This window comes from Bufo gargarizans, unplaced genomic scaffold (assembly GCF_014858855.1).
Source record: "Bufo gargarizans isolate SCDJY-AF-19 unplaced genomic scaffold, ASM1485885v1 fragScaff_scaffold_771_pilon, whole genome shotgun sequence".
In the NCBI taxonomy this organism is placed as follows: Eukaryota; Metazoa; Chordata; class Amphibia; order Anura; family Bufonidae; genus Bufo; species Bufo gargarizans.
Window position 1 is genome coordinate 116,610 of NW_025334182.1, and position 13,834 is coordinate 130,443.

General features: G+C 45.3%; 1 protein-coding gene across 1 annotated transcript in view; it reads right to left on the reverse strand.

Annotated features, from left to right (window-relative positions):
• Positions 1–12,140, reverse strand: part of LOC122922828 (vang-like protein 1) — a 47,534-nt gene extending 35,394 nt beyond the window's left edge. The window contains exon 1 of the mRNA XM_044273580.1: positions 12,058–12,140. The gene's annotated coding sequence lies outside the window, so the exon portion shown is untranslated. The remainder of the gene's footprint in view (positions 1–12,057) is intronic.
• Positions 12,141–13,834: the final 1,694 nt, after the last annotated feature.

A 13,834-nucleotide genomic window follows, 5' to 3' on the forward strand; every position in this document is an offset into this window, starting at 1 on the left:
TGGGGGGGACGTTAGAAGGCTTAGAAGTTTAGAAGCAAATTTCCAAAACCCACTTTTTAAGGACCATTTCAATTCTAAAGTCACTTTGTGAGGCTTACATAATAGAAACTGTGGCGAAACCAACCTCGCCACTGGGTTTTGGAGAGGGCTGTTTAAAAGCCTCTTGCCTCAGGATTATGGCCCATAGTAACTGTAAAGGAGAAGACAGACCGGCCGCACAGCTTAAATCTGTCTGTAGAATTGTATTTTATGTTATTATGCGTTCGGTTAAATTGTATGTTATGTGAGGGCACCCAGATAGCTAATATTATTGTATTCGTGTATTCTGAGTGCCATTCACCTAATGATATGCACTCAGACTTGAGCTATCTGGGGATATGTTAAATGTCTGTGTTTGCTGTGGGGGTGTGCCATTGTGTGTTTGGGTGGTGATTCCTGTCCTGTTGTCTCCACATGTGTATTGGTGATCTCCCCTTTGTCCTGAGAGATAATTGGATTGTGTTCGGTCGTCTCCGGGACAGAGGGGAGGAAACCATGATGCATTGTGGGGATATGTTGTATCTGTCCTGTATCTGCAAAAACTGTAATAAAAACCAGGCTGGGTGTGCCAGCACTTCAGACCACTGCTTGACCCTCAACACGGAGCCTTGTCTCGTTATTGGGGGATTCCCTGTATGCTGTTGGAGACTGATTGCCAGGAGTGTAAGCTGACGGATACGCTTTTCCTGTTCGTCTGACTGACAGCTACTTGTGAGGTTCCAGTTTGGAGTGCTATTTTGTATCCAGTTCGGGAGGTTGGTGTTCTGCAGTAGCTGTGCCTGTCTCTCGGAAAGGGGCATATCGCCTAAACGGACTTTAACCCCTTGTCTGCTGAAACGGTGCCGTTACATTGGTGGCAAGCAGCGGGATCGTTCCTACAGCCAGAAGGACAGCTACAGGAGACACCATTTCTGTGGATTCTACAATTTAAGGGCAACGCATGTCTCAGTACAGTGACCCTAAAAGCACCAGGATGGAACCAGCAGTGGAGTACAGATACTCTGTGGAGGAATTTGACCGTATGATGTGGTTGCGGCTGAACTTCTTCGGACCCAATCCAGGTGAGAAATACGTGAAGTTCGTGAGGAATCTAGTGTCTACGACCCTACTATACCGGGCAGAAGGTGACGGTCAGCTGCCACGTTGGGTGGACCTCCATCGGAAGTTACGGTTGCGGGACAGTGGGAGCCCAGTCTCCATTCCCCAGCGGCAGTGTGAAGTGCAGGGAGGGGAGAGCAGCGGCCTCCCTCCCCAGCGGCAGGCTGAGTTACAGGGGGCAGAGGTAGTTGTTCCTGCCCCCCAGCAGCAGAGTGATATGCCGGGAAGGCAGTGTGAAATGCAGGGAGAGGAGAGCAGCGGCCTCCCTCCCCAGCGGCAGGCTGAGTTACAGGGGGCAGAGGTAGTTGTTCCTGCCCCCCAGCAGCAGAGTGATATGCCGGGAAGGCAGTGTGAAGGGCAGGGAGGGGAGAGCAGCGGCCTCCCTCCCCAGCGGCAGGCTGAGTTACAGGGGGCAGAGGTAGTTGTTCCTGCCCCCCAGCAGCAGAGTGATATGCCGGGAAGGCAGTGTGAAGTGCAGGGAGGGGAGAGCAGCGGCCTCCCTCCCCAGCGGCAGGCTGAGTTACAGGGGGCAGAGGTAGTTGTTCCTGCCCCCCAGCAGCAGAGTGATGTGCCGGGAAGGCAGTGTGAAGTGCAGGGAGAGGAGAGCAGCGGCCTCCCTCCCCAGCGGCAGGCTGAGTTACAGGGGGCAGAGGTAGTTGTTCCTGCCCCCCAGCAGCAGCATGATTTTTTGGGAATTGGGAGCCGAGTCTCCATTCCCCAGCGGCAGGCGGAGTTACAGGGGGCAGAGACAGTCGGTCCTGTCCCCCAGCGGCAGAGTGTCCTACAGGGAATAGAGAGCCCAGTCTCCTTTCCCCAGCAGCAGGACACTGTATTGGGAGCGGAGGCGGTCGGTCACTCTCCCCAGCGGCTGGAAGTATGTATGGGAGAGGAGCTCGCTACCCCCTCTCCCCAGCGGCAGCTTAACGCACCAGGGGGAGACAGTAAGCCCCACAACAGTGCAGATGGGACCGTGGTCTCTGCACTTACAGCACAGGGGGTAGAGACAGTCGGTCTCCCCCTCCAACAACCAGGCTCCAACCAGGCTTCTTCCGTGGTAGCGCTGGCACCAGGGCTGAGTACCGCTGATCCCTGCCCACAAAGCAACCTCCACTCCAAACCAGGGAGCAACACAGAGACCGGGAGTACCAGCTTCCAACATAACTTTGGTGGATTCACTGGACAGAGACATGCTACGAAATTCAGCAGGTCCAGTATTTTGTTGTGGGTGGCCTGCCAGACTAACTCAGGTACCGACCGGCGTGAGGTCAGGTATCTGGTTAGTCTTCCCTGGGGGGGGGAGATGTGTGGCGAAACCAACCTCGCCACTGGGTTTTGGAGAGGACTGTTTAAAAGCCTCTTGCCTCAGGATTATGGCCCATAGTAACTGTAAAGGAGAAGACAGACCGGCCGCACAGCTTAAATCTGTCTGTAGAATTGTATTTTATGTTATTATGCGTTCGGTTAAATTGTATGTTATGTGAGGGCACCCAGATAGCTAATATCATTGTATTTGTGTATTCTGAGTGCCAGTCACCTAATGATATGCACTCAGACTTGAGCTATCTGGGGATATGTTAAATGTCTGTGTTTGCTGTGGGGGTGTGCCATTGTGTGTTTGGGTGGTGATTCCTGTCCTGTTGTCTCCACATGTGTATTGGTGATCTCCCCTTTGTCCTGAGAGATAATTGGATTGTGTTCGGTCGTCTCCGGGACAGAGGGGAGGAAACCATGATGCATTGTGGGGATATGTTGTATCTGTCCTGTATCTGCAAAAACTGTAATAAAAACCAGGCTGGGTGTGCCAGCACTTCAGACCACTGCTTGACCCTCAACACGGAGCCTTGTCTCGTTATTGGGGGATTCCCTGTATGCTGTTGGAGACTGATTGCCAGGAGTGTAAGCTGACTGATACGCTTTTCCTGTTCGTCTGACTGACAGCTACTTGTGAGGTTCCAGTTTGGAGTGCTATTTTGTATCCAGTTCGGGAGGTTGGTGTTCTGCAGTAGCTGTGCCTGTCTCTCGGAAAGGGTCATATCGCCTAAACGGACTTTAACCCCTTGTCTGCTGAAACGGTGCCGTTACAGAAACCATCCATAAATTGCCCCATTTTGCAAACTACACCCCTCAAGGTATCCAAAACTGATTTTACAAACTTTGTTAACCCTTTAGGTGTTCCATAAGAATTAAAGGAAAATTTGAGATGAAATTTCTGAATTTCACTTTTTTGGCAGATTTTCCATTTTAATTCATTTTTTTCTGGTAACAAAGCAAGGGTTAACAGCCAAACAAAACTCAATATTTCTTACTCTGATTCTGCAGTTTACAGAAACACCCCATATGTGGTTGTAAACTGCTGTACGGGCACACGGCAGGGCGCAGAAGGGAAGGAACGCCATATGGTTTTTGGAGGGCAGATTTCACTGGGATAATTTTAAGCTGCCATGTCCCATTTGAAGCCCCCCTGATGCACCCCTAGAGTAGAAACTCAAAAAAAGTGACCCATTTTAGAAACTACAGGATAAGGTAGCAGTATTGTTGGTACTAGTTTAGGGCACATATGATTTTTGGTTGCTCTATATTACACTTTTTGTGAGGCAAGGTAACAAGAAATAGCTGTTTTGGCACAGTTTTATTTTTAGTTTTTTTCAATGTTCATCTGACAGGTTAGATCATGTGGTATTTTTATAGAGCAGGTTGTTACGGATGCGACAATACCAAATATAACTTTTTTGGGTTTGTTTCAGTTTTACACAATAAAGCATATTTTGAGTTTCTCCATTTTGAGAAAGCTATCGTTTTTTTAGCTTTTTTTGGGGCGATTGTCTTATGTAGGGGCACATTTTTTCGGGATAAGGTGACTGTTCGATTGGTACTATTTTAGGGTGCATATGACTTTTTGATCGCTTGGTATAAAAAATTTTGTGATGTAAGGTTTTTATTAAAAAAAATTACGGTGTTCACCTGAGGGGTTAGGTCATGTGATACTTTGATAGACCTGGTTGTTACGGACGAGGCGATATCCAATATGTCAAAGTTTTGTTTTGTTTTTTCACTTTTATCACAATAAAAGCATTTTTGAAACAAAAAGAAATCATTTTTTAGTGTCTCCATGGTATTTTTTATTTTTTGCGCCAATTGTTTTATGTAGGGGCTCATTTTTTTACTTGAAACTTTATTTTATTTTTATTATTATGAAAAATACTTTTTTTTACTACTCTGGGACTTCAACTTCTGGGTTCTGACCCCCTCTGCAGTGCAATACATTCTGCATTGTAATGCATTGCGTGTCAGCCTAAGAGGCTGGATCACACAGGCTTCTGTAGAAGGCGAGCCCCGATTCCTATGGAAGGCATCAGCATGCCTTCTCTGCCATTGGGTCCCCCGTCACTGCAGCGCGGGGAAAAAATGCAGATGTGGAGGGCACCCGTACCCTCCGCAAACCCTATGCATACAAGGGGTAATATGCCGGCTTTTTTTTCACCGATGCCGGCGTATGCAGCAGTGGCCCGGCTGTCAGTGACTGGTTCTGAGCGGCACGCTCATTGGGCGGGCACAGCTACTGCACCGGCCCGATCAGCCCGCCGTACATGTACGGCGCTGGTCCTTAAGTCATGTCCACCAGGGTCCTCTACGGGTTAAGAAAGTGAGCAGCTGTCACCCACTTGTTCTGCATAACAAAAACCCCTGTATAGGAAACTCATTTTTCCTATATATGAACTTTTTTTTTTTAACCTCCGTTCACAGACTTTATTGCCTGCAGCACTCCAATAGCATTTTGCTGCAAACACTAAGAAATCGTACATTTTCTTTTGCACATTTTAGCACAAAAAATGCATTGTTATATCCGTGCTATTGAACGCATAGTTCAACAGCATTTTACAGCACAATTTGGCTTACCAAAGTAAATTGTCAATAACAGTGTGCAGTGTGTTTGTAGAAGGGGTCGGATATTAGACTCTGCCTGTCTTTAATCTCTGTGTAGCAAACCCATGACTTTTCATTTATAGGTCTCATAATAAAATGTGGAGAAAAATGACAAATGCAAAACAAAAGACTCCTCCTCCCTGCATCAGAACGTGGGTAGCAGCAGCAGTAGTCACGCAGGCAGTAGTGATAGTCGGCCACGGTTCTCGCTAGCCTCCGAAACACACAAAATTATCATTGAGGACAGAGAGGATGAGATTGTGCACTAGATGTCTCACTCCTCTCAGTCACAGCAGGACGACATGGAGGTCACCTCTCAGTCTGACACTGTGTCTTGGAGCGTTCCTCCTGTTCCTCCTCCTACCAGCCCCTGAGTAGACTTTCAGTTCTATCCTCCCTGTCTTCACTGCCCCCTTTTTGTTACTTAGGCAAATACAGAGAAGGGAATCGGGAGGGGGACAAAGAGCCCACAATGTGATATCCTGATAAAAGTGGCCAGAATGGTGAGGAATATGACGATGGTTGTGAGATGGACAGGATCTGGGAGCTGGATCAGGGTTCTGAGGAGAAGACAACAGTGGAGGAGGGTGGTGGCTATGGCGTCAATAAGGAGCAGGAGCAAGTACAGCCAAAATCTCCAAGAGAACTGGCAGGGCCAGATCTGCTTCCATAATTATCAGCTTGGGAACGGGTGATGCCGCTGATACTGTGGGTGCGGCTCAAAACGTGGCAGAATTAGGCCAAGCTCGGCTGTGACCTCTGTGCGAGAATCATCAGTTTGGCAGTTTTCTTCACAATGCTGGAAGATGAAAGCAAAGCCATGTGCAAGATCTGCAGGATGAAAATAGGCTGTGGGTGTCCGAACACAAACAAAGGCCCCGCGGCTTTAATACGGTATCACCGGTTACTGTGGGAAACTAGAAGTGGCCGCCGGCGAGCGGAACAAGAGTGTCCTCCTCCAAGGCAGTATATGTGAAGAAGGCAGACATAGCAGAGCTGGAGAGGATTCACAGGAGGGCACCTAACAAAATAACTGGAACGGGGGGACTACAGGTCCCAGAAAGATTATCAACATTAGGGTTATTCACTTTAGAAAAAAGACGACTGAGGGGAGATCTAATAACTATGTATAAAGATATCAGGGGTCAGTACAGAGATCACTCCCATCATCTACTTATCCCCAGGACTGTGAGGAGGGGACATCCTCTGCGTCTGGAGGAAAGAAGGTTTGTACACAAACATAGAAGAGGACTCTTTACTGTAAGAGCAGTGAGGCTATGGACTCTATACTGTAAGAGCAGTGAGACTATGGACTCTATACTGTAAGAGCAGTGAGACTATGGACTCTGTACTGTAAGAGCAGTGAGACTATGGACTCTGTACTGTAAGAGCAGTGAGACTATGGACTCTATACTGTAAGAGCAGTGAGACTATGGACTCTATACTGTAAGAGCAGTGAGACTATGGACTCTATACTGTAAGAGCAGTGAGACTATGGACTCTATACTGTAAGAGCAGTGAGACTATGGACTCTGTACAGTAAGAGCAGTGAGACTATGGACTCTTTACTGTAAGAGCAGTGAGACTATGGACTCTATACTGTAAGAGCAGCGAGACTATGGACTCTTTACTGTAAGAGCAGCGAGACTATGGACTCTATACTGTAAGAGCAGTGAGACTATGGACTCTTTACTGTAAGAGCAGTGAGACTATGGACTCTTTACTGTAAGAGCAGTGAGACTATGGACTCTATACTGTAAGAGCAGTGAGACTATGGACTCTGTACTGTAAGAGCAGTGAGACTATGGACTCTATACTGTAAGAGCGGCGAGACTATGGACTCTATACTGTAAGAGCGGCGAGACTATGGACTCTATACTGTAAGAGCGGTGAGACTATAGACTCTGTACTGTAAGAGCAGCGAGACTATGGACTCTTTACTGTAAGAGCGGCGAGACTATGGACTCTATACTGTAAGAGCGGCGAGACTATGGACTCTATACTGTAAGAGCGGCGAGACTATGGACTCTATACTGTAAGAGCGGTGAGACTATGGACTCTATACTGTAAGAGCAGCGAGACTATGGACTCTATACTGTAAGAGCAGCGAGACTATGGACTCTATACTGTAAGAGCAGCGAGACTGTGGACTCTATACTGTAAGAGCAGTGAGACTATGGACTCTGTACTGTAAGAGCGGTGAGACTATGGCCTCTATACTGTAAGAGCAGTGAGACTATGGACTCTTTACTGTAAGAGCAGTGAGACTATGGACTCTTTACTGTAAGAGCAGTGAGACTATGGACTCTTTACTGTAAGAGCAGTGAGACTATGGACTCTTTACTGTAAGAGCAGTGAGACTATAGACTCTTTACTGTAAGAGCAGTGAGACTATGGACTCTACTGTAAGAGCAGTGAGACTATGGACTCTTTACTGTAAGAGCAGTGAGACTATGGACTCTATACTGTAAGAGCGGTGAGACTATGGACTCTTTACTGTAAGAGCAGTGAGACTATGGACTCTGTACTGTAAGAGCAGTGAGACTATGGACTCTATACTGTAAGAGCAGTGAGACTATGGACTCTATACGGTAAGAGCGGTGAGACTATGGACTCTATACTGTAAGAGCGGTGAGACTATGGACTCTATACGGTAAGAGCGGTGAGACTATGGACTCTATACTGTAAGAGCAGTGAGACTCTCGACTCTTTACTGTAAGAGCAGTGAGACTATGGACTCTTTACTGTAAGAGCAGTGAGACTATGGACTCTTTACTGTAAGAGCGGTGAGACTATGGACTCTTTACTGTAAGAGCGGTGAGACTATGGACTCTATACGGTAAGAGCGGTGAGACTATGGACTCTATACTGTAAGAGCAGTGAGACTCTCGACTCTTTACTGTAAGAGCAGTGAGACTATGGACTCTTTACTGTAAGAGCAGTGAGACTATGGACTCTTTACTGTAAGAGCAGTGAGACTATGGACTCTTTACTGTAAGAGCAGTGAGACTATGAACTCTATACTGTAAGAGCGGTGAGACTATGGACTCTGTACTGTAAGAGCAGTGAGACTATGGACTCTGTACTGTAAGAGCAGTGAGACTATGGACTCTTTACTGTAAGAGCAGTGAGACTATGGACTCTTTACTGTAAGAGCAGTGAGACTATGGACTCTTTACTGTAAGAGCAGTGAGACTATGGACTCTTTACTGTAAGAGCAGTGAGACTATGGACTCTATACTGTAAGAGCGGTGAGACTATGGACTCTGTACTGTAAGAGCAGTGAGACTGTGGAGCGGAGCTGAAAGCACTGGCCTGTATGCTCACTTGCTGTCACAGTGACCGCCGGATCGTACAGATGAAGCAGACTGATTATTACTAGTAGTCATGTGTAACATACTTTTCTCACAGGGACTCAAAGCGCACAGATAATTGTGTGGCGGGGACGATTTCCTGCAAAGTCAGTGGCTTCCATACAGGTGCTTGACCCCAAAGCACAACGAACACTAGGTCAATTTGTGGAAAACTAATTTTCCTATTTGCATATTTTTGCAGTGTGGATGGAAAGTAGGATACCCAGAGAGAACGCAAACATGGGGGAACATACAAACTCCATGCAGATGTTGTCCCAGCTGAGGCTTGAACCCAGAACCCTAGTACTGCACGACACTGGTGCTAACCACTGAGCAACCACTGGCCACTGATCCACCACTAGCCACTGTGCCACCACTAACCACTGAGCAACCACTAGCCACTGTGCCACAACTAACCACTGAGCCACCACTAGCCACTGTGCCACCACTAGCCACTGAGAAACCACTAGCCACTGTGCCACCACTAACCACTGAGCAACCACTAGCCACTGTGCCACAACTAACCACTGAGCCACCACTAGCCACTGTGCCACCACTAACCACTGAGCAACCACTAGCCACTGGGCAACCACTAACCACTGAGCAACCACTTACCACTGTGCCACCACTAGCCACTGTGCCACCACTAGCCACTGAGCAACCACTAGCCACTGAGCAACCACTAGCCACTGTGCCACCACTTACCACTGTGCCACCACTAGCCACTGAGCCACCACTAGCCACTGTGCCACCACTAGCCACTGTGCCACTACTAGCCACTGAGCAACCACTAGCCACTGTGCCACCACTAGCCACTGAGCAACCACTAGCCACTGTGCCACCACTAACCACTGAGCAACCACTAGCCACTGGGCAACCACTAACCACTGAGCAACCACTAGCCACTGTGCCACCACTAGCCACCGTGCCACCACTTGCCACTGAGCAACCACTAGCCACTGTGCCACTACTAGCCACTGAGCAACCACTAGCCACTGTGCCACCACTAACCACTGAGCCACCACTAGCCACTGTGCCACCACTAGCCACTGTGCCACCACTAGCCACTGTGCCACCACTAACTACTGAGCAACCACTAGCCACTGTGCCACCACTAACCACTGAGCAACCACTAGCCACTGTGCCACCATACTCCTATGTACCCTGTTCCCTGACCCCATAGATTTCTGGGCAGGCCGACTGGAACAGTGGCTGGGTCCGGCACAGCACGTTCTCTTTGGTCTTTCTTGCCCGGCCTCCAGTGTCCTCTCAGAGACGCAGGGGCAGTGGTGACACCCACATGGACCAAGTTGTCCTCTGCCAGTGTCCAAAAAATCTCTGTTCTCAAAACCACAACTAGCAATACTACCACAATTACTACTGTTACCACTATTACTACTATTAATACTACTATAATTACTACTACTACCACAACTACTACCAATATTACTTCTATCAATACCATTACCACTACTAAAACTACTACTACTACAATCACAACTGCTATTACTACTACCAGTATTACTACTTTCACTACTACTACTACCACCACAATTACTACTACTACTATCACGTCTACTAATACTACCACCACTACTAATAATACTACTAACACCACCACAACTATTACTACCACTACTAAAGCTACTACCACTATTACTACAACTATCACTACTATAACAACCACTACTAACACTGCTACTATTACTACTACCACTACTATTACTACCACCATAACTACAACTACCACTACTATTACAACCACTACTAAAACTACTACTATTACTACCACTAATAATACAACTACCACTACTATTACAACCACTACTAAAACTACTACTATTACTACCACCATAACTACAACTACCACTACTATTACAACCACTACTAAAACTACTACTATTACTACCACTAATAATACAACTACTATTACTACTAAACCTACAGAAATTTACCAATCCGCATAATTATCATAAAGTGTATACAGATATTAGTATTATATACAGAGAGCGGTGTGTACAGATATCAGTATTATTATATAGAGAGCAGTGTATACAGATATCAGTATTATTATATAGAGAGCGGTGTATACAGATATCAGTATTATTATATAGAGAGCGGTGTATACAGATATCAGTATTATTATATAGAGAGCAGTGTATACAGATATCAGTATTATTATATAGAGAGAGGTGTATACAGATATCAGTATTATTATATAGAGGGCAGTGTATACAGATATCAGTATTATTATATAGAGAGCGGTGTATACAGATATCAGTATTATTATATAGAGAGCGATGTATACAGATATCAGTATTATTATATAGAGAGCAGTGTATACAGATATCAGTATTATTATATAGAGAGAGGTGTATACAGATATCAGTATTATTATATAGAGGGCAGTGTATACAGATATCAGTATTATTATATAGAGAGCGATGTATACAGATATCAGTATTATTATATAGAGAGCGGTGTATACAGATATCAGTATTATTATATAGAGAGCGATGTATACAGATATCAGTATTATTATATAGAGAGCGGTGTATACAGATATCAGTATTATTATATAGAGAGCGGTGTATACAGATATCAGTATTATTATATAGAGAGCGATGTATACAGATATCAGTATTATTATATAGAGAGCGGTGTATACAGATATCAGTATTATTATATAGAGAGCGATGTATACAGATATCAGTATTATTATATAGAGAGCGGTGTATACAGTTATCAGTATTATTATATAGAGAGCGATGTATACAGATATCAGTATTATTATATAGAGAGCAGTGTATACAGATATCAGTATTATTATATAGAGAGCGGTGTATACAGATATCAGTATTATTATATAGAGAGCGATGTATACAGATATCAGTATTATTATATAGAGAGCGGTGTATACAGTTATCAGTATTATTATATAGAGAGCGATGTATACAGATATCAGTATTATTATATAGAGAGCGGTGTATACAGATATCAGTATTATTATATAGAGAGCAGTGTATACAGATATCAGTATTATTATATAGAGAGAGGTGTGTACAGATATCAGTATTATTATATAGAGAGCGATGTATACAGATATCAGTATTATTATATAGAGAGCAGTGTATACAGATATCAGTATTATTATATAGAGAGAGGTGTATACAGATATCAGTATTATTATATAGAGAGCGGTGTGTACAGATATCAGTATTATTATATAGAGAGCGGTGTATACAGATATCAGTATTATTATATAGAGAGCGGTGTATACAGATATCAGTATTATTATATAGAGAGCGGTGTATACAGATATCAGTATTATTATATAGAGAGCGGTGTATACAGATATCAGTATTATTATATAGAGAGCGGTGTGTGTAGTATTATCAGTATTATTATATAGAGAGCGGTGTGTGTAGTATTATCAGTATACAGGACGTAGACATATCATATGTACACTGTGTGTGGAGCGGTGTTATATGTAGAGCAGTATACATATATGTACAGGGGGTCTATAGGAATCATTCTGGTACTTTTACAGGTCAGTACAGAGGGTCATGTTATATATCGCCCCCCCCCCCCCCCCGCAGTGCATCGATATATTATATATTCTGTCTTCCAGCCTTTTCCCTACCTGACAGTCGGTTCTTTCGCTGCGGCCTGAATGTGGAGACCAAACCTGCAGCTCCACACCTCACCCAACCTGCTCCGCCACACCCCCACCATGAGGAGCAGGTATCCTCCCCCTCCTGAGGTATGCTCCCGACCCTTCCCTGTCAGCGGCCGACTCCTTCACCTGCAGCTATATATGTCTGTACGGTATAACACTGGGTTATTACAGGTCTGTACGGTATAACACTGCGTTATTACAGGTCTGTACGGTATAACACTGCGCTGGGTTATTACAGGTCTGTACGGTATAACACTGCGTTATTACAGGTCTGTACGGTATAACACTGCGTTATTACAGGTCTGTACGGTATAACACTGCGTTATTACAGGTCTGTACGGTATAACACTGCGTTATTACAGGTCTGTACGGTATAACACTGCGCTGGGTTATTACAGGTCTGTACGGTATAACACTGGGTTATTACATGTCTGTACGGTATAACACTGCGCTGGGTTATTACAGGTCTGTACGGTATAACACTGCGCTGGGTTATTACAGGTCTGTACGGTATAACACTGCGCTGCGTTATTACAGGTCTGTACGGTATAACACTGCGCTGGGTTATTACAGGTCTGTACGGTATAACACTGCGTTATTACAGGTCTGTACGGTATAACACTGCGTTATTACAGGTCTGTACGGTATAACACTGCGCTGCGTTATTACAGGTCTGTACGGTATGACACTGCGCTGGGTTATTACAGGTCTGTACGGTATGACACTGCGCTGGGTTATTACAGGTCTGTACGGTATAACACTGCGCTGCGTTATTACAGGTCTGTACGGTATGACACTGCGCTGGGTTATTACAGGTCTGTACGGTATAACACTGCGCTGGGTTATTACAGGTCTGTACGGTATAACACTGCGCTGGGTTATTACAGGTCTGTACGGTATAACACTGCGCTGGGTTATTACAGGTCTGTACGGTATAACACTGCGCTGGGTTATTACAGGTCTGTACGGTATAACACTGCGCTGGGTTATTACAGGTCTGTACGGTATAACACTGCGTTATTACAGGTCTGTACGGTATAACACTGCGCTGGGTTATTACAGGTCTGTACGGTATAACACTGCGCTGGGTTATTACAGGTCTGCACGGTATAACACTGCGCTGGGTTATTACAGGTCTGTACGGTATAACACTGTGCTGGGTTATTACAGGTCTGTACGGTATAACACTGCGTTATTACAGGTCTGTACGGTATAACACTGCGCTGGGTTATTACAGGTCTGTACGGTATAACACTGCGCTGGGTTATTACAGGTCTGTACGGTATAACACTGCGCTGGGTTATTACAGGTCTGTACGGTATAACACTGCGCTGGGTTATTACAGGTCTGTACGGTATAACACTGCGCTGGGTTATTACAGGTCTGTACGGTATGACACTGCGTTATTACAGGTCTGTACGGTATAACACTGCGTTATTACAGGTCTGTACGGTATAACACTGCGCTGGGTTATTACAGGTCTGTACGGTATAACACTGCGTAATTACAGGTCTGTACGGTATAACACTGCACTGGGTTATTACAGGTCTGTACGGTATAACACTGCGCTGGGTTATTACAGGTCTGTACGGTATAACACTGGGTTATTACAGGTCTGTACGGTATGACACTGCGTTATTACAGGTCTGTACGGTATAACACTGCGCTGGGTTATTACAGGTCTGTACGGTATGACACTGCGTTATTACAGGTCTGTACGGTATAACACTGCGCTGGGTTA